General features: G+C 41.3%; 16 non-coding genes across 16 annotated transcripts; all 16 read left to right on the top strand.

The window, feature by feature from the left end:
- Window positions 1-4: 4 nt before the first annotated feature.
- trnaa-agc lies at window positions 5-77 on the top strand. Its single transcript has one exon. It is a non-coding gene; the product is annotated as a tRNA-Ala (tRNA).
- Window positions 78-308: 231 nt separating this feature from the next.
- Window positions 309-381, top strand: trnaa-agc. Its single transcript has one exon. It is a non-coding gene; the product is annotated as a tRNA-Ala (tRNA).
- Window positions 382-2,408: 2,027 nt separating this feature from the next.
- On the top strand, window positions 2,409-2,481 carry trnaa-agc. The gene has a single exon. It is a non-coding gene; the product is annotated as a tRNA-Ala (tRNA).
- Window positions 2,482-2,720: 239 nt separating this feature from the next.
- trnaa-agc lies at window positions 2,721-2,793 on the top strand. The gene has a single exon. It is a non-coding gene; the product is annotated as a tRNA-Ala (tRNA).
- A 231-nt stretch (window positions 2,794-3,024) lies between these two features.
- trnaa-agc lies at window positions 3,025-3,097 on the top strand. The gene has a single exon. It is a non-coding gene; the product is annotated as a tRNA-Ala (tRNA).
- A 231-nt stretch (window positions 3,098-3,328) lies between these two features.
- trnaa-agc lies at window positions 3,329-3,401 on the top strand. The gene has a single exon. It is a non-coding gene; the product is annotated as a tRNA-Ala (tRNA).
- Window positions 3,402-5,735: 2,334 nt separating this feature from the next.
- On the top strand, window positions 5,736-5,808 carry trnaa-agc. Its single transcript has one exon. It is a non-coding gene; the product is annotated as a tRNA-Ala (tRNA).
- A 2,008-nt stretch (window positions 5,809-7,816) lies between these two features.
- Window positions 7,817-7,889, top strand: trnaa-agc. The gene has a single exon. It is a non-coding gene; the product is annotated as a tRNA-Ala (tRNA).
- Window positions 7,890-8,128: 239 nt separating this feature from the next.
- On the top strand, window positions 8,129-8,201 carry trnaa-agc. Its single transcript has one exon. It is a non-coding gene; the product is annotated as a tRNA-Ala (tRNA).
- A 2,941-nt stretch (window positions 8,202-11,142) lies between these two features.
- Window positions 11,143-11,215, top strand: trnaa-agc. The gene has a single exon. It is a non-coding gene; the product is annotated as a tRNA-Ala (tRNA).
- Window positions 11,216-14,468: 3,253 nt separating this feature from the next.
- trnaa-agc lies at window positions 14,469-14,541 on the top strand. The gene has a single exon. It is a non-coding gene; the product is annotated as a tRNA-Ala (tRNA).
- A 231-nt stretch (window positions 14,542-14,772) lies between these two features.
- On the top strand, window positions 14,773-14,845 carry trnaa-agc. The gene has a single exon. It is a non-coding gene; the product is annotated as a tRNA-Ala (tRNA).
- A 2,022-nt stretch (window positions 14,846-16,867) lies between these two features.
- On the top strand, window positions 16,868-16,940 carry trnaa-agc. The gene has a single exon. It is a non-coding gene; the product is annotated as a tRNA-Ala (tRNA).
- A 2,023-nt stretch (window positions 16,941-18,963) lies between these two features.
- On the top strand, window positions 18,964-19,036 carry trnaa-agc. The gene has a single exon. It is a non-coding gene; the product is annotated as a tRNA-Ala (tRNA).
- A 239-nt stretch (window positions 19,037-19,275) lies between these two features.
- trnaa-agc lies at window positions 19,276-19,348 on the top strand. The gene has a single exon. It is a non-coding gene; the product is annotated as a tRNA-Ala (tRNA).
- Window positions 19,349-19,579: 231 nt separating this feature from the next.
- On the top strand, window positions 19,580-19,652 carry trnaa-agc. Its single transcript has one exon. It is a non-coding gene; the product is annotated as a tRNA-Ala (tRNA).
- The last annotated feature ends 414 nt before the right edge of the window (window positions 19,653-20,066 follow it).

The following is a 20,066-nucleotide window of genomic DNA, read 5'->3' on the forward strand; positions in this document are numbered from 1 at the left end:
CACAGGGGGATTGGCTCAAATGGTAGAGCGCTCGCTTAGCATGCGAGAGGTAGCGGGATCGATGCCCGCATCCTCCAACTATTTAGTTTGGTTCAATCAGCACACATTGTTGTTCTAGATCTGGATAACAATACAACTATTTCCACCACTGGGCTTACTCCTATCACTACTTCAACCTTTACTGAACTGCCATGAAAAATACTTTTAGACAGCTGAAGCAAGCATACTTGTTAAAAAGTATCCTTTCTTATGGACGAGGGATTTGGCAGTGCGGTCATTGAGATTTCATACTTCTTGTTGGAGGCACAGGGGGATTAGCTCAAATGGTAGAGCGCTCGCTTAGCATGCGAGAGGTAGCGGGATCGATGCCCGCATCCTCCAACTATTTAGTTTGGTTCAATCAGCACACATTGTTGTTGTAGCTCTGGACTGATTTAACTAATCGAAGGATTAGTAAACAAATTGAATCAAGCGTGCTTGTCTGGCTCTAAAATGTGAATGTGTGTTGCTGGGGCAACCTGAGGACTGCAGTTGGGAAACACCAGTGGGAAATACGTAGAGTGTGGTGGCGAGTTGAAATATTGATTCAAAATAGACCAAACAGTAGACGACGCTATCGTGGCTGTTCATAATATATTAGGCTAAGTACTGTTTTATACTCTGCACTTTCAATTGTTGTGAGTTCATGACGTATTTCCCATGTAGTGTTTTAATAGGATAATTTAGGGACAGTTCAAAAATTACTGGGTGAGTGGGGGATTGTAGCTCTCAAACTCTAGGGGTGTTTTTCCAAACATACTACCATGCTCCACACTCATGCTCCGATTGTATTCTCCACTCCGTTCTCTTGAGTACGTTTTTGTGTGGACGCGAGTGAGGAGAATGCATTAAGCAATACATTTAAGAAGCACTCGCACTCCCCCTACTGTATTACCTCACGCTTCACAGACCCGTTCACTGAACCTCCTTCCAGCCAGGACAATGGCAACAATAGACGAATCAAGATATACACAAAGCAAACGTTTGACGTCACAATTATCAGCTAGATATGTGAATCGTAACAATTTAGCTAGCCAGATAGCTAAACAGGACAAAAATGACCTAAAACGAATAATATGTAAGATAGATGTCAATTCTTCATGGTTACATTAGCTAGCTAACAATGCTTTGTTGCTATCTGGCTAGTTAACAGTACTAGTAGCTAGCCAGTCAGCCCTATTGACTAATTATGGGCTTGCGATCTAAGGTACTTAGGCAGGTAACGTTAAACATGCCGAACAATACCAAATTACTCATGAACCATTAAGAGGGATCCCCATTTAAGTGATTTATTAAAAGGTAAAACAAAAAGAGCAGGAGTCATACATATATTTCTATCTCTATATTTATACATATTGAAAATAATTGGTATGTAGCACAGTTCTCTAGCACATACAAGTGCAAGCTAAGTATCTGAAGTGAACTGCCTCAACTCCTCTCTAACTACAGACTCCATCACTCTCCATCTTATTATTATCATCTGAAGCTTTGGAAGCCATCGGCCAAGTATGTACCAGATCACCTTGAGTTTATTTGAGTTTTTAAAGCTACTTTGAGATTCTGTGTGTAATGAAAAGTGCTATATAGAATAAATTATAATTATTATTATTTATCCTACAGGGGAGGAGGAGCCCTTGTCATAATGGCTTTGCGATATGATGGACAGCCTTCTGTTTGCTACTAAACAGGTCCTAATATCTTAGTCTGTGTGCCAGTTCATTCTCTCTTTTGACTTTGTTGTGGCAAGCAGAAACACACTGGAATTTAGGAAATCCCACCAAACCACCGAATTATTACTTCAATTAAAGGGACAAATTATGTGGTCGCTTGGGGTAATGCAAAAATCCCCTTTGGTTATCACATGTAGGCACATGTGTAGTTTATGAGACAGATCTTTGATTTAGTAGCTGTTCATTTGTTAGTAAATGTTGGGAGCTGTGACTCTTATTTATTCTACTGGAAGGCTGTCCTCTCCTCTGCTTACAGTAGAAAGGCCTTGGAGCGATCCACTGAGACGCAGTGAGCATAAGCACGACAAAAGACAGGAAAACAGTGACCATGTTTCGGGCGACTAACATGCATTTCCCCACGATCAACTGATCCTAATGTTATTCCACAGACAGCCAGCAGGGGGAACTCCAGACTCACAGGTTTTTCTGCTATCATACACCCAAAACTCACTAACCCAACAATACAACTATTTCCACCACTGGGCTTACTGCAGTCACTACTTCCACCTTTACTGAACTACCATGAAGAATACTTTTAGACAGCTGAAGCAAGCATACTTTTTAAAAAGTATCCTTACTTATGGACGAGGGATTTGGCAGTGTGGTCATTGAGATTTCATACTTCTTGTTGGATGCACAGGGGGATTAGCTCAAATGGTAGAGCGCTCGCTTAGCATGCGAGAGGTAGCGGGATCGATACCCGCATCCTCCAACTACTTAGTTTGGTTCAATCAGCACACATTGTTGTTGTAGCTCTGGATACTAACCCAACAATACAACTATTTCCACAACTGGGCTTACTCCTATAACTACTTCAACCTTTACTGAACTACCATGAAAAATACTTTTAGACAGCTGAAGCAAGCATACTTGTTAAAAAGTATCCTTTCTTATGGACGAGGAATTTGGCAGTGCGGTCATTGAGATTTCATACTTCTTGTTGGAGGCACAGGGGGATTGGCTCAAATGGTAGAGCGCTCGCTTAGCATGCGAGACGTAGCGGGATCGATGCCCGCATCCTCCAACTATTTAGTTTGGTTCAATCAGCACACATTGTTGTTGTAGATCTGGATAACAATACAACTATTTCCACCACTGGGCTTACTCCTATCACTACTTCAACCTTTACTGAACTACCATGAAAAATACTTTTAGACAGCTGAAGCAAGCATACTTGTTAAAAAGTATCCTTTCTTATGGACGAGGGATTTGGCAGTGCGGTCATTGAGATTTCATACTTCTTGTCGGAGGCACAGGGGGATTGGCTCAAATGGTAGAGCGCTCGCTTAGCATGCGAGCGGTAGCGGGATCGATGCCCGCATCCTCCAACTATTTAGTTTGGTTCAATCAGCACACATTGTTGTTCTAGATCTGGATAACAATACAACTATTTCCACCACTGGGCTTACTCCTATCACTACTTCAACCTTTACTGAACTACCATGAAAAATACTTTTAGACAGCTGAAGCAAGCATACTTGTTAAAAAGTATCCTTTCTTATGGACGAGGGATTTGGCAGTGCGGTCATTGAGATTTCATACTTCTTGTTGGAGGCACAGGGGGATTAGCTCAAATGGTAGAGCGCTCGCTTAGCATGCGAGAGGTAGCGGGATCGATGCCCGCATCCTCCAACTATTTAGTTTGGTTCAATCAGCACACATTGTTGTTGTAGCTCTGGACTGATTTAACTAATCGAAGGATTAGTAAACAAATTGAATCAAGCGTGCTTGTCTGGCTCTAAAATGTGAATGTGTGTTGCTGGGGCAACCTGAGGACTGCAGTTGGGAAACAACAGTGGAAGGTAGAGTGTGGTGGCGAGTTGAAATATTGATTCAAAATAGACCAAACAGTAGACGACGCTATCGTGGCTGTTCATAATATATTAGGCTAAGTACTGTTTTATACTCTGCACTTTCAATTGTTGTGAGTTCATGACGTATTTCCCATGTAGTGTTTTAATAGGATAATTTAGGGACAGTTCAAAAATTACTGGGTGAGTGGGGGCTTGTAGCTCTCAAACTCTAGGGGTGTTTTTCCAAACATACTACCATGCTCCACACTCATGCTCCGATTGTATTCTCCACTCCGTTCTCTTGAGTACGTTTTTGTGTGGACGCGAGTGAGGAGAATGCATAAAGCAATACATTTAAGAAGCACTCGCAATCCCCCTACTGTATTACCTCACGCTTCACAGCCCCATTCACTGAACCTCCTTCCAGCCAGGACAATGGCAACAATAGACGAATCAAGATATACACAAAGCAAACGTTTGACGTCACAATTATCAGCTAGATATGTGAATCGTAACAATTTAGCTAGCCAGATAGCTAAACAGGACAAAAATGACCTAAAACGAATAATATGTAAGATAGATGTCAATTCTTCATGGTTACATTAGCTAGCTAACAATGCTTTGTTGCTATCTGGCTAGTTAACAGTACTAGTAGCTAGCCAGTCAGCCCTATTGACTAATTATGGGCTTGCGATCTAAGGTACTTAGGCAGGTAACGTTAAACATGCCGAACAATACCAAATTACTCATGAACCATTAAGAGGGATCCCCATTTAAGTGATTTATTAAAAGGTAAAACAAAAAGAGCAGGAGTCATACATATATTTCTATCTCTATATTTATACATATTGAAAATAATTGGTATGTAGCACAGTTCTCTAGCACATACAAGTGCAAGCTAAGTATCTGAAGTGAACTGCCTCAACTCCTCTCTAACTACAGACTCCATCACTCTCCATCTTATTATTATCATCTGAAGCTTTGGAAGCCATCGGCCAAGTATGTACCAGATCACCTTGAGTTTATTTGAGTTTTTAAAGCTACTTTGAGATTCTGTGTGTAATGAAAAGTGCTATATAGAATAAATTATAATTATTATTATTTATCCTACAGGGGAGGAGGAGCCCTTGTCATAATGGCTTTGCGATATGATGGACAGCCTTCTGTTTGCTACTAAACAGGTCCTAATATCTTAGTCTGTGTGCCAGTTCATTCTCTCTTTTGACTTTGTTGTGGCAAGCAGAAACACACTGGAATTTAGGAAATCCCACCAAACCACCGAATTATTACTTCAATTAAAGGGACAAATTATGTGGTCGCTTGGGGTAATGCAAAAATCCCCTTTGGTTATCACATGTAGGCACATGTGTAGTTTATGAGACAGATCTTTGATTTAGTAGCTGTTCATTTGTTAGTAAATGTTGGGAGCTGTGACTCTTATTTATTCTACTGGAAGGCTGTCCTCTCCTCTGCTTACAGTAGAAAGGCCTTGGAGCGATCCACTGAGACGCAGTGAGCATAAGCACGACAAAAGACAGGAAAACAGTGACCATGTTTCGGGCGACTAACATGCATTTCCCCACGATCAACTGATCCTAATGTTATTCCACAGACAGCCAGCAGGGGGAACTCCAGACTCGCAGGTTTTTCTGCTATCATACACCCAAAACTCACTAACCCAACAATACAACTATTTCCACCACTGGGCTTACTGCAGTCACTACTTCCACCTTTACTGAACTACCATGAAGAATACTTTTAGACAGCTGAAGCAAGCATACTTTTTAAAAAGTATCCTTACTTATGGACGAGGGATTTGGCAGTGCGGTCATTGAGATTTCATACTTCTTGTTGGAGGCACAGGGGGATTGGCTCAAATGGTAGAGCGCTCGCTTAGCATGCGCGAGGTAGCGGGATCGATGCCGCATCCTCCAACTACTTAGTTTGGTTCAATCAGCACACATTGTTGTTGTAGCTCTGGATACTAACCCAACAATACAACTATTTCCACCACTGGGCTTACTCCTATCACTACTTCAACCTTTACTGAACTACCATGAAAAATACTTTTAGACAGCTGAAGCAAGCATACTTGTTAAAAAGTATCCTTTCTTATGGACGAGGGATTTGGCAGTGCGGTCATTGAGATTTCATACTTCTTGTTGGAGGCACAGGGGGATTAGCTCAAATGGTAGAGCGCTCGCTTAGCATGCGAGAGGTAGCGGGATCGATGCCCGCATCCTCCAACTATTTAGTTTGGTTCAATCAGCACACATTGTTGTTGTAGCTCTGGACTGATTTAACTAATCGAAGGATTAGTAAACAAATTGAATCAAGCGTGCTTGTCTGGCTCTAAAATGTGAATGTGTGTTGCTGGGGCAACCTGAGGACTGCAGTTGGGAAACACCAGTGGAAGGTAGAGTGTGGTGGCGAGTTGAAATATTGATTCAAAATAGACCAAACAGTAGACGACGCTATCGTGGCTGTTCATAATATATTAGGCTAAGTACTGCTTTATACTCTGCACTTTCAATTGTTGTGAGTTCATGACATATTTCCCATGTAGTGTTTTAATAGGATAATTTAGGGACAGTTCAAAAATTACTGGGTGAGTGGGGACTTGTAGCTCTCAAACTCTAGGGGTGTTTTTCCAAACATACTACCATGCTCCACACTCATGCTCCGATTGTATTCTCCACTCCGTTCTCTTGAGTACGTTTTTGTGTGGACGCGAGTGAGGAGAATGCATAAAGCAATACATTTAAGAAGCACTCGCACTCCCCCTACTGTATTACCTCACGCTTCACAGCTCCTTCCAGCCAGGACAATGGCAACAATAGACGAATCAAGATATACACAAAGCAAACGTTTGACGTCACAATTATCAGCTAGATATGTGAATCGTAACAATTTAGCTAGCCAGATAGCTAAACAGGACAAAAATGACCTAAAACGAATAATATGTAAGATAGATGTCAATTCTTCATGGTTACATTAGCTAGCTAACAATGCTTTGTTGCTATCTGGCTAGCTAACAGTACTAGTAGCTAGCCAGTCAGCCCTATTGACTAATTATGGGCTTGCGATCTAAGGTACTTAGGCAGGTAACGTTAAACATGCCGAACAATACCAAATTACTCATGAACCATTAAGAGGGATCCCCATTTAAGTGATTTATTAAAAGGTAAAACAAAAAGAGCAGGAGTCATACATATATTTCTATCTCTATATTTATACATATTGAAAATAATTGGTATGTAGCACAGTTCTCTAGCACATACAAGTGCAAGCTAAGTATCTGAAGTGAACTGCCTCAACTCCTCTCTAACTACAGACTCCATCACTCTCCATCTTATTATTATCATCTGAAGCTTTGGAAGCCATCGGCCAAGTATGTAACAGATCACCTTGAGTTTATTTGAGTTTTTAAAGCTACTTTGAGATTCTGTGTGTAATGAAAAGTGCTATATAGAATAAATTATAATTATTATTATTTATCCTACAGGGGAGGAGGAGCCCTTGTCATAATGGCTTTGCGATATGATGGACAGCCTTCTGTTTGCTACTAAACAGGTCCTAATATCTTAGTCTGTGTGCCAGTTCATTCTCTCTTTTGACTTTGTTGTGGCAAGCAGAAACACACTGGAATTTAGGAAATCCCACCAAACCACCGAATTATTACTTCAATTAAAGGGACAAATTATGTGGTCGCTTGGGGTAATGCAAAAATCCCCTTTGGTTATCACATGTAGGCACATGTGTAGTTTATGAGACAGATCTTTGATTTAGTAGCTGTTCATTTGTTAGTAAATGTTGGGAGCTGTGACTCTTATTTATTCTACTGGAAGGCTGTCCTCTCCTCTGCTTACAGTAGAAAGGCCTTGGAGCGATCCACTGAGACGCAGTGAGCATAAGCACGACAAAAGACAGGAAAACAGTGACCATGTTTCGGGCGACTAACATGCATTTCCCCACGATCAACTGATCCTAATGTTATTCCACAGACAGCCAGCAGGGGGAACTCCAGACTCGCAGGTTTTTCTGCTATCATACACCCAAAACTCACTAACCCAACAATACAACTATTTCCACCACTGGGCTTACTGCAGTCACTACTTCCACCTTTACTGAACTACCATGAAAAATACTTTTAGACAGCTGAAGCAAGCATACTTTTTAAAAAGTATCCTTACTTATGGACGAGGGATTTGGCAGTGTGGTCATTGAGATTTCATACTTCTTGTTTGATGCACAGGGGGATTAGCTCAAATGGTAGAGCGCTCGCTTAGCATGCGAGAGGTAGCGGGATCGATGCCCGCATCCTCCAACTATTCAGTTTGGTTCAATCAGCACACATTGTTGTTGTAGCTCTGGATACTAACCCAACAATACAACTATTTCCACCACTGGGCTTACTCCTATCACTACTTCAACCTTTACTGAACTACCATGAAAAATACTTTTAGACAGCTGAAGCAAGCATACTTGTTAAAAAGTATCCTTTCTTATGGACGAGGGATTTGGCAGTGCGGTCATTGAGATTTCATACTTCTTGTTGGAGGAACAGGGGGATTAGCTCAAATGGTAGAGCGCTCGCTTAGCATGCGAGAGGTAGCGGGATCGATGCCCGCATCCTCCAACTATTTAGTTTGGTTCAATCAGCACACATTGTTGTTGTAGCTCTGGACTGATTTAACTAATCGAAGGATTAGTAAACAAATTGAATCAAGCGTGCTTGTCTCGCTCTAAAATGTGAATGTGTGTTGCTGGGGCAACCTGAGGACTGCAGTTGGGAAACACCAGTGGGAAATACGTAGAGTGTGGTGGCGAGTTGAAATATTGATTCAAAATAGACCAAACAGTAGACGACGCTATCGTGGCTGTTCATAATATATTAGGCTAAGTACTGTTTTATACTCTGCACTTTCAATTGTTGTGAGTTCATGACGTATTTCCCATGTAGTGTTTTAATAGGATAATTTAGGGACAGTTCAAAAATGACTGGGTGAGTGGGGGCTTGTAGCTCTCAAACTCTAGGGGTGTTTTTCCAAACATACTACCATGCTCCACACTCATGCTCCGATTGTATTCTCCACTCCGTTCTCTTGAGTACGTTTTTGTGTGGACGCGAGTGAGGAGAATGCATAAAGCAATACATTTAAGAAGCACTCGCACTCCCCCTACTGTATTACCTCACGCTTCACAGCCCCATTCACTGAACCTCCTTCCAGCCAGGACAATGGCAACAATAGACGAATCAAGATATACACAAAGCAAACGTTTGACGTCACAATTATCAGCTAGATATGTGAATCGTAACAATTTAGCTAGCCAGATAGCTAAACAGGACAAAAATGACCTAAAACGAATAATATGTAAGATAGATGTCAATTCTTCATGGTTACATTAGCTAGCTAACAATGCTTTGTTGCTATCTGGCTAGTTAACAGTACTAGTAGCTAGCCAGTCAGCCCTATTGACTAATTATGGGCTTGCGATCTAAGGTACTTAGGCAGGTAACGTTAAACATGCCGAACAATACCAAATTACTCATGAACCATTAAGAGGGATCCCCATTTAAGTGATTTATTAAAAGGTAAAACAAAAAGGAGTCATACATATATTTCTATCTCTATATTTATACATATTGAAAATAATTGGTATGTAGCACAGTTCTCTAGCACATACAAGTGCAAGCTAAGTATCTGAAGTGAACTGCCTCAACTCCTCTCTAACTACAGACTCCATCACTCTCCATCTTATTATTATCATCTGAAGCTTTGGAAGCCATCGGCCAAGTATGTACCAGATCACCTTGAGTTTATTTGAGTTTTTAAAGCTACTTTGAGATTCTGTGTGTAATGAAAAGTGCTATATAGAATAAATTATAATTATTATTATTTATCCTACAGGGGAGGAGGAGCCCTTGTCATAATGGCTTTGCGATATGATGGACAGCCTTCTGTTTGCTACTAAACAGGTCCTAATATCTTAGTCTGTGTGCCAGTTCATTCTCTCTTTTGACTTTGTTGTGGCAAGCAGAAACACACTGGAATTTAGGAAATCCCACCAAACCACCGAATTATTACTTCAATTAAAGGGACAAATTATGTGGTCGCTTGGGGTAATGCAAAAATCCCCTTTGGTTATCACATGTAGGCACATGTGTAGTTTATGAGACAGATCTTTGATTTAGTAGCTGTTCATTTGTTAGTAAATGTTGGGAGCTGTGACTCTTATTTATTCTACTGGAAGGCTGTCCTCTCCTCTGCTTACAGTAGAAAGGCCTTGGAGCGATCCACTGAGACGCAGTGAGCATAAGCACGACAAAAGACAGGAAAACAGTGACCATGTTTCGGGCGACTAACATGCATTTCCCCACGATCAACTGATCCTAATGTTATTCCACAGACAGCCAGCAGGGGGAACTCCAGACTCGCAGGTTTTTCTGCTATCATACACCCAAAACTCACTAACCCAACAATACAACTATTTCCACCACTGGGCTTACTGCAGTCACTACTTCCACCTTTACTGAACTACCATGAAGAATACTTTTAGACAGCTGAAGCAAGCATACTTTTTAAAAAGTATCCTTACTTATGGACGAGGGATTTGGCAGTGCGGTCATTGAGATTTCATACTTCTTGTTGGAGGCACAGGGGGATTGGCTCAAATGGTAGAGCGCTCGCTTAGCATGCGAGAGGTAGCGGGATCGATGCCGCATCCTCCAACTACTTAGTTTGGTTCAATCAGCACACATTGTTGTTGTAGCTCTGGATACTAACCCAACAATACAACTATTTCCACCACTGGGCTTACTCCTATAACTACTTCAACCATCACTGAACTACCATGAAAAATACTTTTAGACAGCTGAAGCAAGCATACTTGTTAAAAAGTATCCTTTCTTATGGACGAGGAATTTGGCAGTGCGGTCATTGAGATTTCATACTTCTTGTTGGAGGCACAGGGGGATTGGCTCAAATGGTAGAGCGCTCGCTTAGCATGCGAGAGGTAGCGGGATCCATGCCCGCATCCTCCAACTATTTAGTTTGGTTCAATCAGCACACATTGTTGTTGTAGATCTGGATAACAATACAACTATTTCCACCACTGGGCTTACTCCTATCACTACTTCAACCTTTACTGAACTACCATGAAAAATACTTTTAGACAGCTGAAGCAAGCATACTTGTTAAAAAGTATCCTTTCTTATGGACGAGGGATTTGGCAGTGCGGTCATTGAGATTTCATACTTCTTTTTGGAGGCACAGTGGGATTAGCTCAAATGGTAGAGCGCTCGCTTAGCATGCGAGAGGTAGCGGGATCGATGCCCGCATCCTCCAACTATTTAGTTTGGTTCAATCAGCACACATTGTTGTTGTAGATCTGGATAACAATACAACTATTTCCACCACTGGGCTTACTCCTATCACTACTTCAACCTTTACTGAACTACCATGAAAAATACTTTTAGACAGCTGAAGCAAGCATACTTGTTAAAAAGTATCCTTTCTTATGGACGAGGGATTTGGGAGTGCGGTCATTGAGATTTCATACTTCTTGTTGGAGGCACAGGGGGATTAGCTCAAATGGTAGAGCGCTCGCTTAGCATGCGAGAGGTAGCGGGATCGATGCCCGCATCCTCCAACTATTTAGTTTGGTTCAATCAGCACACATTGTTGTTGTAGATCTGGATAACAATACAACTATTTCCACCACTGGGCTTACTCCTATCACTACTTCAACCTTTACTGAACTACCATGAAGAATACTTTTAGACAGCTGAAGCAAGCATACTTTTTAAAAAGTATCCTTACTTATGGACGAGGGATTTGGCAGTGCGGTCATTGAGATTTCATACTTCTTGTTGGAGGCACAGGGGGATTGGCTCAAATGGTAGAGCGCTCGCTTAGCATGCGAGAGGTAGCGGGATCGATGCCGCATCCTCCAACTACTTAGTTTGGTTCAATCAGCACACATTGTTGTTGTAGCTCTGGATACTAACCCAACAATACAACTATTTCCACCACTGGGCTTACTCCTATAACTACTTCAACCATCACTGAACTACCATGAAAAATACTTTTAGACAGCTGAAGCAAGCATACTTGTTAAAAAGTATCCTTTCTTATGGACGAGGAATTTGGCAGTGCGGTCATTGAGATTTCATACTTCTTGTTGGAGGCACAGGGGGATTGGCTCAAATGGTAGAGCGCTCGCTTAGCATGCGAGAGGTAGCGGGATCCATGCCCGCATCCTCCAACTATTTAGTTTGGTTCAATCAGCACACATTGTTGTTGTAGATCTGGATAACAATACAACTATTTCCACCACTGGGCTTACTCCTATCACTACTTCAACCTTTACTGAACTACCATGAAAAATACTTTTAGACAGCTGAAGCAAGCATACTTGTTAAAAAGTATCCTTTCTTATGGACGAGGGATTTGGCAGTGCGGTCATTGAGATTTCATAGTTCTTTTTGGAGGCACAGTGGGATTAGCTCAAATGGTAGAGCGCTCGCTTAGCATGCGAGAGGTAGCGGGATCGATGCCCGCATCCTCCAACTATTTAGTTTGGTTCAATCAGCACACATTGTTGTTGTAGCTCTGGACTGATTTAACTAATCGAAGGATTAGTAAACAAATTGAATCAAGCGTGCTTGTCTGGCTCTAAAATGTGAATGTGTGTTGCTGGGGCAACCTGAGGACTGCAGTTGGGAAACACCAGTGGAAGGTAGAGTGTGGTGGCGAGTTGAAATATTGATTCAAAATAGACCAAACAGTAGACGACGCTATCGTGGCTGTTCATAATATATTAGGCTAAGTACTGCTTTATACTCTGCACTTTCAATTGTTGTGAGTTCATGACGTATTTCCCATGTAGTGTTTTAATAGGATAATTTAGGGACAGTTCAAAAATTATTGGGTGAGTGGGGGCTTGTAGCTCTCAAACTCTAGGGGTGTTTTTCCAAACATACTACCATGCTCCACACTCATGCTCCGATTGTATTCTCCACTCCGTTCTCTTGAGTACGTTTTTGTGTGGACGCGAGTGAGGAGAATGCATAAAGCAATACATTTAAGAAGCACTCGCACTCCCCCTACTGTATTACCTCACGCTTCACAGCCCCATTCACTGAACCTCCTTCCAGCCAGGACAATGGCAACAATAGACGAATCAAGATATACACAAAGCAAACGTTTGACGTCACAATTATCAGCTAGATATGTGAATCGTAACAATTTAGCTAGCCAGATAGCTAAACAGGACAAAAATGACCTAAAATGAATAATATGTAAGATAGATGTCAATTCTTCATGGTTACATTAGCTAGCTAACAATGCTTTGTTTCTATCTGGCTAGTTAACAGTACTAGTAGCTAGCCAGTCAGCCATATTGACTAATTATGGGCTTGCGATCTAAGGTACTTAGGCAGGTAACGTTAAACATGCCGAACAATACCAAATTACTCATGAACCATTAAGAGGGATCCCATTTAAGTGATTTATTAAAAGGTAAAACAAAAAGAGCAGGAGTCATACATATATTTCTATCTCTATATTTATACTTATTGAAAATAATTGGTATGTAGCACAGTTCTCTAGCACATACAAGTGGAAGCTAAGTATCTGAAGTGAACTGCCTCAACTCCTCTCTAACTACAGACTCCATCACTCTCCATCTTATTATTATCATCTGAAGCTTTGGAAGCCATCGGCCAAGTATGTACCAGATCACCTTGAGTTTATTTGAGTTTTTAAAGCTACTTTGAGATTCTGTGTGTAATGAAAAGTGCTATATAGAATAAATCATAATTATTATTATTTATCCTACAGGGGAGGAGGAGCCCTTGTCATAATGGCTTTGCGATATGATGGACAGCCTTCTGTTTGCTACTAAACAGGTCCTAATATCTTAGTCTGTGTGCCAGTTCATTCTCTCTTTTGACTTTGTTGTGGCAAGCAGAAACACACTGGAATTTAGGAAATCCCACGAAACCACCGAATTATTACTTCAATTAAAGGGACAAATTATGTGGTCGCTTGGGGTAATGCAAAAATCCCCTTTGGTTATCACATGTAGGCACATGTGTAGTTTATGAGACAGATCTTTGATTTAGTAGCTGTTCATTTGTTAGTAAATGTTGGGAGCTGTGACTCTTATTTATTCTACTGGAAGGCTGTCCTCTCCTCTGCTTACAGTAGAAAGGCCTTGGAGCGATCCACTGAGACGCAGTGAGCATAAGCACGACAAAAGACAGGAAAACAGTGACCATGTTTCGGGCGACTAACATGCATTTCCCCACGATCAACTGATCCTAATGTTATTCCACAGACAGCCAGCAGGGGGAACTCCAGACTCGCAGGTTTTTCTGCTATCATACACCCAAAACTCACTAACCCAACAATACAACTATTTCCACCACTGGGCTTACTGCAGTCACTACTTCCACCTTTACTGAACTACCATGAAGAATACTTTTAGACAGCTGAAGCAAGCATACTTTTTAAAAAGTATCCTTACTTATGGACGAGGGATTTGGCAGTGTGGTCATTGAGATTTCATACTTCTTGTTGGATGCACAGGGGGATTAGCTCAAATGGTAGAGCGCTCGCGTAGCATGCGAGAGGTAGCGGGATCGATGCCCGCATCCTCCAACTACTTAGTTTGGTTCAATCAGCACACATTGTTGTTGTAGCTCTGGATACTAACCCAACAATACAACTATTTCCACCACTGGGCTTACTCCTATAACTACTTCAACCTTTACTGAACTACCATGAAAAATTCTTTTAGACAGCTGAAGCAAGCATACTTGTTAAAAAGTATCCTTTCTTATGGACGAGGAATTTGGCAGTGCGGTCATTGAGATTTCATACTTCTTGTTGGAGGCACAGGGGGATTGGCTCAAATGGTAGAGCGCTCGCTTAGCATGCGAGAGGTAGCGGGATCGATGCCCGCATCCTCCAACTATTTAGTTTGGTTCAATCAGCACACATTGTTGTTGTAGATCTGGATAACAATACAACTATTTCCACCACTGGGCTTACTCCTATCACTACTTCAACCTTTACTGAACTACCATGAAAAATACTTTTAGACAGCTGAAGCAAGCATACTTGTTAAAAAGTATCCTTTCTTATGGACGAGGGATTTGGCAGTGCGGTCATTGAGATTTCATACTTCTTGTTGGAGGCACAGGGGGATTAGCTCAAATGGTAGAGCGCTCGCTTAGCATGCGAGAGGTAGCGGGATCGATGCCCGCATCCTCCAACTATTTAGTTTGGTTCAATCAGCACACATTGTTGTTGTAGCTCTGGACTGATTTAACTAATCGAAGGATTAGTAAACAAATTGAATCAAGCGTGCTTGTCTGGCTCTAAAATGTGAATGTGTGTTGCTGGGGCAACCTGAGGACTGCAGTTGGGAAACACCAGTGGAAGGTAGAGTGTGGTGGCGAGTTGAAATATTGATTCAAAATAGACCAAACAGTAGACGACGCTATCGTGGCTGTTCATAATATATTAGGCTAAGTACTGTTTTATACTCTGCACTTTCAATTGTTGTGAGTTCATGACGTATTTCCCATGTAGTATTTTAATAGGATAATTTAGGGACAGTTCAAAAATTATTGGGTGAGTGGGGGCTTGTAGCTCTCAAACTCTAGGGGTGTTTTTCCAAACATACTACCATGCTCCACACTCATGCTCCGATTGTATTCTCCACTCCGTTCTCTTGAGTACGTTTTTGTGTGGACGCGAGTGAGGAGAATGCATAAAGCAATACATTTAAGAAGCACTCGCACTCCCCCTACTGTATTACCTCACGCTTCACAGCCCCATTCACTGAACCTCCTTCCAGCCAGGACAATGGCAACAATAGACGAATCAAGATATACACAAAGCAAACGTTTGACGTCACAATTATCAGCTAGATATGTGAATCGTAACAATTTAGCTAGCCAGATAGCTAAACAGGACAAAAATGACCTAAAATGAATAATATGTAAGATAGATGTCAATTCTTCATGGTTACATTAGCTAGCTAACAATGCTTTGTTGCTATCTGGCTAGTTAACAGTACTAGTAGCTAGCCAGTCAGCCATATTGACTAATTATGGGCTTGCGATCTAAGGTACTTAGGCAGGTAACGTTAAACATGCCGAACAATACCAAATTACTCATGAACCATTAAGAGGGATCCCATTTAAGTGATTTATTAAAAGGTAAAACAAAAAGAGCAGGAGTCATACATATATTTCTATCTCTATATTTATACATATTGAAAATAATTGGTATGTAGCACAGTTCTCTAGCACATACAAGTGCAAGCTAAGTATCTGAAGTGAACTGCCTCAACTCCTCTCTAACTACAGACTCCATCACTCTCCATCTTATTATTATCATCTGAAGCTTTGGAAGCCATCGGCCAAGTATGTACCAGATCACCTTGAGTTTATTTGAGTTTTTAAAGCTACTTTGAGATTCTGTGTGTAATGAAAAGTGCTATATAGAATAAATCATAATTATTATTATTTATCCTACAGGGGAGGAGGAGCCCTTGTCATAATGGCTTTGCGATATGATGGACAGCCTTCTGTTTGCTACTAAACAGGTCCTAATATCTTAGTCTGTGTGCCAGTTCATTCTCTCTTTTGACTTTGTTGTGGCAAGCAGAAACACACTGGAATTTAGGAAATCCCACCAAACCACCGAATTATTACTTCAATTAAAGGGACAAATTATGTGGTCGCTTGGGGTAATGCAAAAATCCCCTTTGGTTATCACATGTAGGCACATGTGTAGTTTATGAGACAGATCTTTGATTTAGTAGCTGTTCATTTGTTAGTAAATGTTGGGAGCTGTGACTCTTATTTATTCTACTGGAAGGCTGTCCTCTCCTCTGCTTACAGTAGAAAGGCCTTGGAGCGATCCACTGAGACGCAGTGAGCATAAGCACGACAAAAGACAGGAAAACAGTGACCATGTTTCGGGCGACTAATATGCATTTCCCCACGATCAACTGATCCTAATGTTATTCCACAGACAGCCAGCAGGGGGAACTCCAGACTCGCAGGTTTTTCTGCTATCATACACCCAAAACTCACTAACCCAACAATACAACTATTTCCACCACTGGGCTTACTGCAGTCACTACTTCCACCTTTACTGAACTACCATGAAAAATACTTTTAGACAGCTGAAGCAAGCATACTTGTTAAAAAGTATCCTTTCTTATGGACAAGGGATTTGGCAGTGCGGTCATTGAGATTTCATACTTCTTGTCAGAGGCACAGGGGGATTAGCTCAAATGGTAGAGCGCTCGCTTAGCATGCGAGAGGTAGCGGGATCGATGCCCGCATCCTCCAACTACTTAGTTTGGTTCAATCAGCACACATTGTTGTTGTAGCTCTGGACTGATTTAACTAATCGAAGGATTAGTAAACAAATTGAATCAAGCGTGCTTGTCTGGCTCTAAAATGTGAATGTGTGTTGCTGGGGCAACCTGAGGACTGCAGTTGGGAAACACCAGTGGAAGGTAGAGTGTGGTGGCGAGTTGAAATATTGATTCAAAATAGACCAAACAGTAGACGACGCTATCGTGGCTGTTCATAATATATCAGGCTAAGTACTGTTTTATACTCTGCACTTTCAATTGTTGTGAGTTCATGACGTATTTCCCATGTAGTGTTTTAATAGGATAATTTAGGGACAGTTCAAAAATTATTGGGTGAGTGGGGGCTTGTAGCTCTCAAACTCTAGGGGTGTTTTTCCAAACATACTACCATGCTCCACACTCATGCTCCGATTGTATTCTCCACTCCGTTCTCTTGAGTACGTTTTTGTGTGGACGCGAGTGAGGAGAATGCATAAAGCAATACATTTAAGAAGCACTCGCACTCCCCCTACTGTATTACCTCACGCTTCACAGCCCCATTCACTGAACCTCCTTCCAGCCCGGACAATGGCAACAATAGACGAATCAAGATATACACAAAGCAAACGTTTGACGTCACAATTATCAGCTAGATATGTGAATCGTAACAATTTAGCTAGCCAGATAGCTAAACAGGACAAAAATGACCTAAAACGAATAATATGTAAGATAGATGTCAATTCTTCATGGTTACATTAGCTAGCTAACAATGCTTTGTTGCTATCTGGCTAGTTAACAGTACTAGTAGCTAGCCAGTCAGCCCTATTGACTAATTATGGGCTTGCAATCTAAGGTACTTAGGCAGGTAACGTTAAACATGCCGAACAATACCAAATTACTCATGAACCATTAAGAGGGATCCCCATTTAAGTGATTTATTAAAAGGTAAAACAAAAAGAGCAGGAGTCATACATATATTTCTATCTCTATATTTATACATATTGAAAATAATTGGTATGTAGCACAGTTCTCTAGCACATACAAGTGCAAGCTAAGTATCTGAAGTGAACTGCCTCAACTCCTCTCTAACTACAGACTCCATCACTCTCCATCTTATTATTATCATCTGAAGCTTTGGAAGCCATCGGCCAAGTATGTACCAGATCACCTTGAGTTTATTTGAGTTTTTAAAGCTACTTTGAGATTCTGTGTGTAATGAAAAGTGCTATATAGAATAAATCATAATTATTATTATTTATCCTACAGGGGAGGAGGAGCCCTTGTCATAATGGCTTTGCGATATGATGGACAGCCTTCTGTTTGCTACTAAACAGGTCCTAATATCTTAGTCTGTGTGCCAGTTCATTCTCTCTTTTGACTTTGTTGTGGCAAGCAGAAACACACTGGAATTTAGGAAATCCCACCAAACCACCAAATTATTTCTTCAATTAAAGGGACAAATTATGTGGTCGCTTGGGGTAATGCAAAAATCCCCTTTGGTTATCACATGTAGGCACATGTGTAGTTTATGAGACAGATCTTTGATTTAGTAGCTGTTCATTTGTTAGTAAATGTTGGGAGCTGTGACTCTTATTTATTCTACTGGAAGGCTGTCCTCTCCTCTGCTTACAGTAGAAAGGCCTTGGAGCGATCCACTGAGACGCAGTGAGCATAAGCACGACAAAAGACAGGAAAACAGTGACCATGTTTCGGGCGACTAACATGCATTTCCCCACGATCAACTGATCCTAATGTTATTCCACAGACAGCCAGCAGGGGGAACTCCAGACTCGCAGGTTTTTCTGCTATCATACACCCAAAACTCACTAACCCAACAATACAACTATTTCCACCACTGGGCTTACTGCAGTCACTACTTCCACCTTTACTGAACTACCATGAAGAATACTTTTAGACAGCTGAAGCAAGCATACTTTTTAAAAAGTATCCTTACTTATGGACGAGGGATTTGGCAGTGTGGTCATTGAGATTTCATACTTCTTGTTGGATGCACAGGGGGATTAGCTCAAATGGTAGAGCGCTCGCTTAGCATGCGAGAGGTAGCGGGATCGATGCCCGCATCCTCCAACTACTTAGTTTGGTTCAATCAGCACACATTGTTGTTGTAGCTCTGGATACTAACCCAACAATACAACTATTTCCACCACTGGGCTTACTCCTATAACTACTTCAACCTTTACTGAACTACCATGAAAAATACTTTTAGACAGCTGAAGCAAGCATACTTGTTAAAAAGTATCCTTTCTTATGGACGAGGGATTTGGCAGTGCGGTCATTGAGATTTCATACTTCTTGTTGGAGGCACAGGGGGATTGGCTCAAATGGTAGAGCGCTCGCTTAGCATGCGAGAGGTAGCGGGATCGATGCCCGCATCCTCCAACTATTTAGTTTGGTTCAATCAGCACACATTGTTGTTGTAGATCTGGATAACAATACAACTATTTCCACCACTGGGCTTACTCCTATCACTACTTCAACCTTTACTGAACTACCATGAAAAATACTTTTAGACAGCTGAAGCAAGCATACTTGTTAAAAAGTATCCTTTCTTATGGACGAGGGATTTGGCAGTGCGGTCATTGAGATTTCATACTTCTTGTTGGAGGCACAGGGGGATTAGCTCAAATGGTAGAGCGCTCGCTTAGCATGCGAGAGGTAGCGGGATCGATGCCCGCATCCTCCAACTATTTAGTTTGGTTCAATCAGCACACATTGTTGTTGTAGCTCTGGACTGATTTAACTAATCGAAGGATTAGTAAACAAATTGAATCAAGCGTGCTTGTCTGGCTCTAAAATGTGAATGTGTGTTGCTGGGGCAACCTGAGGACTGCAGTTGGGAAACACCAGTGGGAAATACGTAGAGTGTGGTGGCGAGTTGAAATATTGATTCAAAATAGACCAAACAGTAGACGACGCTATCGTGGCTGTTCATAATATATTAGGCTAAGTACTGTTTTATACTCTGCACTTTCAATTGTTGTGAGTTCATGACGTATTTCCCATGTAGTGTTTTAATAGGATAATTTAGGGACAGTTCAAAAATTACTGGGTGAGTGGGGACTTGTAGCTCTCAAACTCTAGGGGTGTTTTTCCAAAC

This window comes from Oncorhynchus mykiss, chromosome 31 (assembly GCF_013265735.2).
Source record: "Oncorhynchus mykiss isolate Arlee chromosome 31, USDA_OmykA_1.1, whole genome shotgun sequence".
In the NCBI taxonomy this organism is placed as follows: domain Eukaryota; kingdom Metazoa; phylum Chordata; class Actinopteri; order Salmoniformes; family Salmonidae; genus Oncorhynchus; species Oncorhynchus mykiss.